This window comes from Ictidomys tridecemlineatus, chromosome 2 (genome assembly GCF_052094955.1).
Source record: "Ictidomys tridecemlineatus isolate mIctTri1 chromosome 2, mIctTri1.hap1, whole genome shotgun sequence".
In the NCBI taxonomy this organism is placed as follows: domain Eukaryota; kingdom Metazoa; phylum Chordata; class Mammalia; order Rodentia; family Sciuridae; genus Ictidomys; species Ictidomys tridecemlineatus.
Window position 1 is genome coordinate 5,514,331 of NC_135478.1, and position 7,289 is coordinate 5,521,619.

Here is a 7,289-nt window from a genome sequence, read left to right on the forward strand (position 1 = left end):
GGGGACTGGATTTTAGGACATCACACAACCGCACGTTCCCTTTCCTCTTCTACGCATCCTTCTGGGCTGGCCAGATCGCCTTGGATATGAACCCAGAGTGACCTTTCTGCTTGGGTTGTTTCTGGCTCATGTAGAATGTGCAATAAATGTTAAGGGACGGTCTCTGACTGCGCGCATTTGTGATTTCTGGGGGCAGAGATAAAATGAGTGGAATGTGTGACCACATTCCTTTCTTGTCTAGAGGGATTCACAGACACATCCTGCCGGCCCCGTGTTATCTAGATTCTTCCTATTCCAATGGGAGTCCGTGGACCAGGGGCATCCACGTTGCCCAGGGGGTCATTAGACTTGCAGAATCTCCGCCCCTCCCAGGATGGTTCAGCCGGAAGGTGCTTTTCCATTAAAGACCTGCAGGTGATCCACGTGCCCACTGAGGTCTGAGAAGCCTTAATCCAGAGCAGCGGTTGGCAGGGGCATTTCCTGTCGGGGGCCACAGGGTCATGCTTTTGGCTTGGAGGGCACACGGCCTCTGTTCAGCTGCTGCATTCTGCTTTTGTAGCATGAGAGCAGCCAGACAATATGAAAGCAGATGGCCATGACCCCGTTCCGATCAAACTTCATCAATCAAAGATGTGCAGGGTTTGAAGTTCACTGCCAACACTATTATTGTTACTATATTTTTTTGTACTGGGGATTAAACCCAGGGGTACTTTACCACTGAACCACACCTAAAGCTATTGCTTTTATTTGTTCTTACTAGTTATACATGACAGTAGGATGCGGCATATCTGTGCATACCTGGAGTAGGGCTTCTCATTCTCTGGGCTGTGGGTGATGGGGAGTCACCTTGGTCGTGTGATCACACGAGCCCGATGCTTTCTGCTGTCTTTCCTATTCCGATTCCCCCTGCCTTCCCTTCATTCCCCTGTTTCTCATCCAAGGTCCTCTCTTCTTCCCTGCCTGGCCCTCTATTGCGATCAGCATCCACATGTCAGAGAGAGCATTTGGCCTTTGGTTTCTCTTTTAGTTTTGAGATGGTCTAGCTAGGTTACTGGGGTTGGCCTCAAACTTGGAAATCTCCTACCTCAGCCTCCCAAGTCACAGGGTTTACAGGCATGAGCCGTCACCTGACTCAACCCTTGGTTTTAACGGACTTTCTGACTTTTTCCCATCCAGTGGGTGTAAAATAATTTAATCTACATTCCTCTGTTGAATTTTTTTTTTTTTTGGTCAAGATCCATTGGCTACTGGGTTATCTCCTCTACAAATTGCCTCTTCTGTACCTTTTCCTTATTGATTTCTCAGAGGTTTTTTATATGTTCTAGATACACATCCTTTGTCAGGAACATCCCATGATTTTCACCCAATTGTCTTTTACTTTACTCACAGCATGTTCTGTTGTACCAAAATTTGAAAACTGGATGTAACCCAGTTTACCAATCTTTCCTTTATGGTTTGAACATTCTTGTTCAAGATTTTTTTGGGCGGGCTGGGGTTGTGGCTCAGTGGTAGAGTGTTCATCTAGCACATGTGAGGCACTAGGTTGGATCCTCAGCACCACATAAAAATGAAATAAAGATATTTTTTTAAAAAAGATTTTTTTTTTTTTTGGTGTATGGTACTGAAAATTGAACCCAAGGGTACTTTACCACCAAGTTCCATCCCAAGCCCTTTTTATTTTTTGAGACAAGTTCTTGTTCCGTTGCTGGGGCTGACCTGGAACTCGGGATCCTCTGGACTTCAGGGTGCACCACTGTGCCTGGTTTACGATTCCTTCTGTGCATGAAGATCATAAAGATAGTCTCACACGGGAAAGATGGTCTTCTACCCTCATGTTTCAGGCCCTGGTGAAAGAGTAATACACAAAACAGAGGTGTTTCCTGTCTCCGTGGTCTGACAGTCTAGCGAGGGAGGCAGATTAAAGAAGAAAAAACAAACAAGTGAGAAAAATGTATAGTAGGAAGAATCATGATAAGAATTTCACAGAGAAAAAGGAGGTGAAGGGCTTAGGAAAGGTAGCAGCGAGCGGGTTCTAGTCAGAGCGGGAAGATCAGAAAGGGTTTGCCGAGAAAGGGACGTTTGCACAGAGTTGAAGCAGATGAGGCAGGGAGTCTTACATGGACCCAGGGAAGAGCATTCCCTATCAGAGAGCACAGTTCATGCAAAGGCCCTGAGGCAGGACCATGCCTGGTGTCTGGAGGGTCACTGAGTGAGCAAGGGGGACAGAGGGAGGTGACGGGGCAGATGGAGTGGGGCCTCGTGGGTCAAGGCCAGGACTCGGGCTTCCTCTCTGAGTGAGATGGGCGGTGGGGGCTGCTGAGCACTTGTGCTGTCACTGTCCTCCCACCCCCATCCTGTGGTGTGTGAACCCAACACACAGGTGCCGGGCGGGGGCGGGGTGGCGACTGACCACAGTGTTGCTGTGACTCATATCCCCAGGGACGGCCACACGCGCCCTGCCGTCAGAGCTGGGGTGTCCCTCCTGTCCCTATCCCTGAGCCCTTCTGAGGTCCGAGGGGCCAGGCAGGATGAGCTGCTGGGTGAGGAGGCAGCGTGGAGGGACACAGCAGTTCCTCTCTCCTGTGGTCTAGGGCTGCCTCCCGCCTGAGGAGGGGGCGTGGGGCGTGGACGTGGGGTGCAGGAAGGTGACAGTGGGTCAGCAAGAGCGTGGCTGGGAAGGGCCCATGGGGCAGCACGGGGGTCAGGTCAGGGGGAGGGTATGGAGAAGAGTGGGAGCTGGGGTGGGTGGCCCCAGCCAGGGACACGGGGCAGGGCCTTGGCACCTTGCCCCACATGATGGGGAGTCCCATGGGTCGCTCACACGTGAAAAGCAGGCCTTTCCTGCCACCAGGCCTTTCCTGCCACCAGGCCTCGTCCAGTGTTTCTTTTCTGCATTGTTTCACCCTGTGAAAAGCTTCATTGCTGTGCTCCCCATGGACGACGGTTGGGGAAATCCAGGCTCAGAGTGGCCACAAACCTCGCTCACATCACACGGCAGGGACAGGCCGACACTGCGCTGCTGTGGCCAGCGGCTCTGTCCCTCCGAGTCCTTCCTGCCCCAGGCTTGGCACCTGCTGTGCGCAGACCTGGAGGCTTTCCCTGCCCAGCAAGGCCCTCTTCTAGCTCTGGCCTTCCTCTCCAGGCCTCCCTGAGTGGCCGCTCTGACGTACCCTGGGCTGACATGAAGTGGGGCCCGGAGGGGGGTTGACAGAATCAATGGATCGAGGAGGTGCCAATGATTGTCCTGAAGGCAGCTTCAATGGAGTCAAATCCCCAGCCTCCCTGCCAGGCCCCGCCTCCACCTGCAGGTTGAAGGCCCCCTGGGAGCCTCTGTGTGTATCACAAGAACCCCTGCATTGGTGCCAGGACATGTGACTCAATAGGTCCCCTCTCCCACTAGGCTGTCAGGATGAATCCTACTGAATTGAATCGAGTTTTTTTTTTTTTTTTTGTACCAGGATTGAACCCAGGGGTGCGTCTCCACTGAGCCACGTCCCCAGCCCTTTTTTACATTTCGTTTAGACACAGGGTCTCACCGAGTTGCTTAGAGCCTCACAGTTACTGAGGCTGGCTTTGAACCCATGATCCTCCTGCCTCAGCCTCCTGAGATCTGGGATGACAGGCATGTGCCACTGCCCAGCTGAGTTCTGGAGAGTGAAGGCAGAGTGTCATGATTCTTTTATTCATTCCTCATCTATTCACTCACGACTTCCTCGAGAGAATGAAACCCATTTCTCACTTTTGCAAAGGAAGTGGATAATCTTCCTGGGCACAAAAGAAATGATCAGGATAATGTCAAATGCTGAGGGCTTTGAGCTGCGGAGCAGGAGGCTGGATGTTCAGGCACTGGGCAGAGCAGGGAAGGTCCTTCTGAGGAGGTGACACTTAAAGTGGGACCTAGAAAAGTGAGTCACTGAAGAAAGCCAGTCACCACAGGTCGCACGTTGTCTAGGTCCATGTATATGAAATATTCCCGACAGGCAGATCCCTGGAGAGAGCAGGTGGGTGGTGGCGGAGGGGCTGGGGGAGGAGAGGATCCGGTGCAGGTGGGGCTGCGGATTGGACGGGCTTGGTTTTGGGGTGATGGAGATGTTCTGGTGCCGGAGGTGGTCGCAGAGCTTCGTGAATGTGCACCTTGGCGCGGTTCATTTTACCTTCTGTGACTTTCACCTCTGTTAAAATAATGCAGGGAGCGTGTCCTGCCCAGAAGGCGGAGGGGCATCTGGGAGAGGGACAGAGAGGTGGCGAAGGTGGGTGCAGGATGCCCAGGGAGGTGGAAGGAGGTGGTCCCTTCTTGAGTCTCAGCCTGGACACGGCCCTGGGGATGAGGGACCCCTCCCAGCCTGGACTGTGTGCTCGGACACACGTGTGTTCTCCGAGCTCCTGGGTGAAACGCACGCGTCTGTGAGCGTGAGCACGAGCCTGGCCGTGCAGGGAGCCCCTGGCGTCTGTCCCTGTGCACCCCCCCCCCCCCCCCGCCCCGACGTTGGGCCGAGTCCTCGTGGAGGAGGTGTGGCCGGAGTCCCTCCCCCGAGGTCACTGCCGCGGGCCCATCGCACGGTCTCTCCGCCCTGCGAAGGTCCTGGGGCAGCCCCAGCCTCCTCTCCCCACTACTGTAAGTTCTGAGAAATCCTGTTCTGCGGTTTGGCTGGGCCCCTCCCCACCTCCCTGCCCCCCGCGGGGCTGCCTGGGCCACCGTCTTCCGGCCTGGCGAGGCCTGGCTGGGGGGAGCAGGGCTAGGAAACCCGCCCCCCAGCTGGAGGGAGAGGGCTGCTTCTGCCGCCCTGGGCCTCAGTTTTCCCCCTGCGGAGTGGGGCGATGGTCGTTCCTGCCTGGCACAGGGCCCCAGGGAGGTGGGAATCTGGCAGGTCACCAGGAGTCACTTCCCGCGGGCGTCCCTCCCTCCAGCCTCCATGCCTCCTCCAGCCTCAGCCCAGCCACGGTCCAGCCCCTGGCCCAGCCCATTTCCTCAGGGAGCTGGGGACAAGCTGGACCTGGGGGCAGGAGGTACCCGGTTTAAAGGCCAGCTCAGCCGTGGAGCTGGGCGGCCGCGGAGCTGGGCAGTGCTCGGAATGCACGGGAGGGGAACTCAGCCTTCACTGTTTTCCAGATCCATGTGGTCATAGCGGTCACCTCCCTGTCGTGCCTTCCTATTGGGCTCTGCTGGTCTGTGTCCCTGAAATGACCTTCTGAGAGGGGGACCCTCACCCTGCTACTGGACGTCCTTGGCCCGGTCTGTGGCCGTTCTTACCACCCACCAGAGGGTCTCGGCCCCCCTGTGCTGGGGGCGCTGGACTCCTGCTTCTGCCCACCTCCTGCAAAGCCAGCCTGGAATCGCTCACTTCCCCGCAGCCTCTCCCTTCGGTGGTTTCCCAGAATGCACTCTGGTTGCCCCAGGCCAGGCCACTTCCCTGCCCTTAATCCCTCCACGGCTCCTGCTGCTCTCAGAAAAGCCAAAGCCAGAACCAAAACCAAGGATCTGCGCCGCGTGGCTGTCCAGTAGAAACTCTTCCCAAGGGTCACCACACAGAGGACAGGAGGGACTGTCACAACAGGAAGGGCACACCAGCCTGGGGTCTGTGGGCAAGTCCAGAGCTGGGCAGCAGGGTTTCCCGCTTCTGGAGAGGAGCACAGAGGGCTAGAGCAGGTGTGGGGGGGGCGCAGGGGGCTGAGGTGGCCTGTGCTGGGGAGGGGCTGTGAGGTCCAAAGTGCAGGGGAGGGAGAGAGGTTCCCCTCCCCGCTGATCTGTGAGGCCGACTGGGAATGTGGAGGGTCTGATCTTCTCATAGGAAAACAAGGAAACAAGGATCTCTGTATGAATCAGGGTTCTCCAGAGGAACAAGGGGTGGAGGGAGGGAGGGAGGGGGCAGACAGAGACGGGCTTAAGGAGCTGGCTCATGTGGTTATGGAGGTGGACAGATCCCAAGGTCTCTTGTTGGCGCTGGGAGCCCAGGGAGCTGATGATGTAGGTAGTTCAAGTTCAAAGGCCGCAGCCTCAAGACCCAGGAAGAGCTGCTGTTCCAGTCTGAACATAGGAAAAGGCCAGTGTCCCAGGACAAAAGCAGCCGGGCTGGTGGAACCCCTCCCTCTCTGACGGACCAGCCCTTCTGTTTGGCTCAAACCTTCAACTAATTGGACGAGGCCCACCCCCACCCATCAGGAGGGTCATTTGCATTATTCTTGCTGTTGATTTCTATGTTAAACTCCTAAAACACCATCACAGAAACACCTGGAATAATGTCTGACTAAGTGTCTGGACATCCCATGGCCCAGGCAAGGGGACACATGAAGTTAACCACCAGGTGGGCACCTGGGATGCTGGAATGCACAGGGAGGGTCTCAGCCTTCACTGCTTTCCAGATCCCTGTGTTGGGTCACCTCCCTGTCGTCACTCACCCTGCTCGGCCACACAGACCCTTTCCTGTTCCTCCGCCACCCAGGTGGTCATGCCTTGAGGCCTGTGTCCTTGCGGTCCCTCTGAGACCCTCTGATGGCCTGTCCAGTGCCTCCTTTCAGTTTTCCAGGGCCCCTGTTGCCGGCTGAAGTCCTGATTTCTTTTCGTATTTATTGGCTGCTCCTTTCCCTGGTCAGAGGCTTTGAGATGGCCAGCAAGTTCCTGGTACAGTGGCTCCCTGGCCCTTGCCCTACTGGAGGTCACCTGCAGGGGTGTTGAGTAGGTAGGACCCACGGACAGGAACATGGTACTATCCTGATCAACGTGGTTCAAGTCTGGGGCCAGGTGGGTCTCATGGGCGGGCCAGTCACTCATGGCTTCCCTGAGACTGAGGTGGGGACAGAAGTTAATGAGGAAGAAAATCGTCCACAGCAGGTGCAAAGGCCCTCAGGGGGGAAGAAAGGTGCTGTGTTTGTGGGGAAAGGAAAGGAGGTTGGGGGTGCGAAGTGTGATGGAAAACAGTGGGTGTTAGGAGAGCCTTGGGTCTGCTGTCAGTGGGGTATGGGGAAATTGATTGCCCCCAGGACAATGGGGAGACCTTAAGAGATTTATAGGGTTCTGAGGTCAGGGGTATCCTGGACGGGGCAGGAAGGGGGCTTGGTGCCCACGAGGGCGGAGCCATCCAACCTGGCTGAGGAGAGAAGGGGACAGGAGGGAGGTGCCCGAGGAAGATGGGGTACCTGCCAGCTGGGTGGGCTTGATCCAGCTTCTACTGGCTGCCCACCTGGGTCAGCTCCCAGTGGAGTTCCAGGAAGATGGACATTTGAGCCTTGTCACCCAGCCCTTCCCCCTCCCTTGTTTTCCTCCTATCTGGCCGCCCCATCTGTCCAGTGGC

The 7,289-nt window shown here is 56.1% G+C and overlaps 1 long non-coding RNA gene across 1 annotated transcript; it reads right to left on the minus strand.

Annotated features, from left to right (window-relative positions):
- Positions 1-3,663: 3,663 nt before the first annotated feature.
- On the minus strand, positions 3,664-5,365 carry LOC144369420 (uncharacterized). Its single transcript, XR_013429159.1, has 2 exons — positions 5,259-5,365; positions 3,664-4,172 (listed from the first exon to the last, which is right to left on the minus strand). It is a non-coding gene; the product is annotated as an uncharacterized LOC144369420 (long non-coding RNA).
- Positions 5,366-7,289: the final 1,924 nt, after the last annotated feature.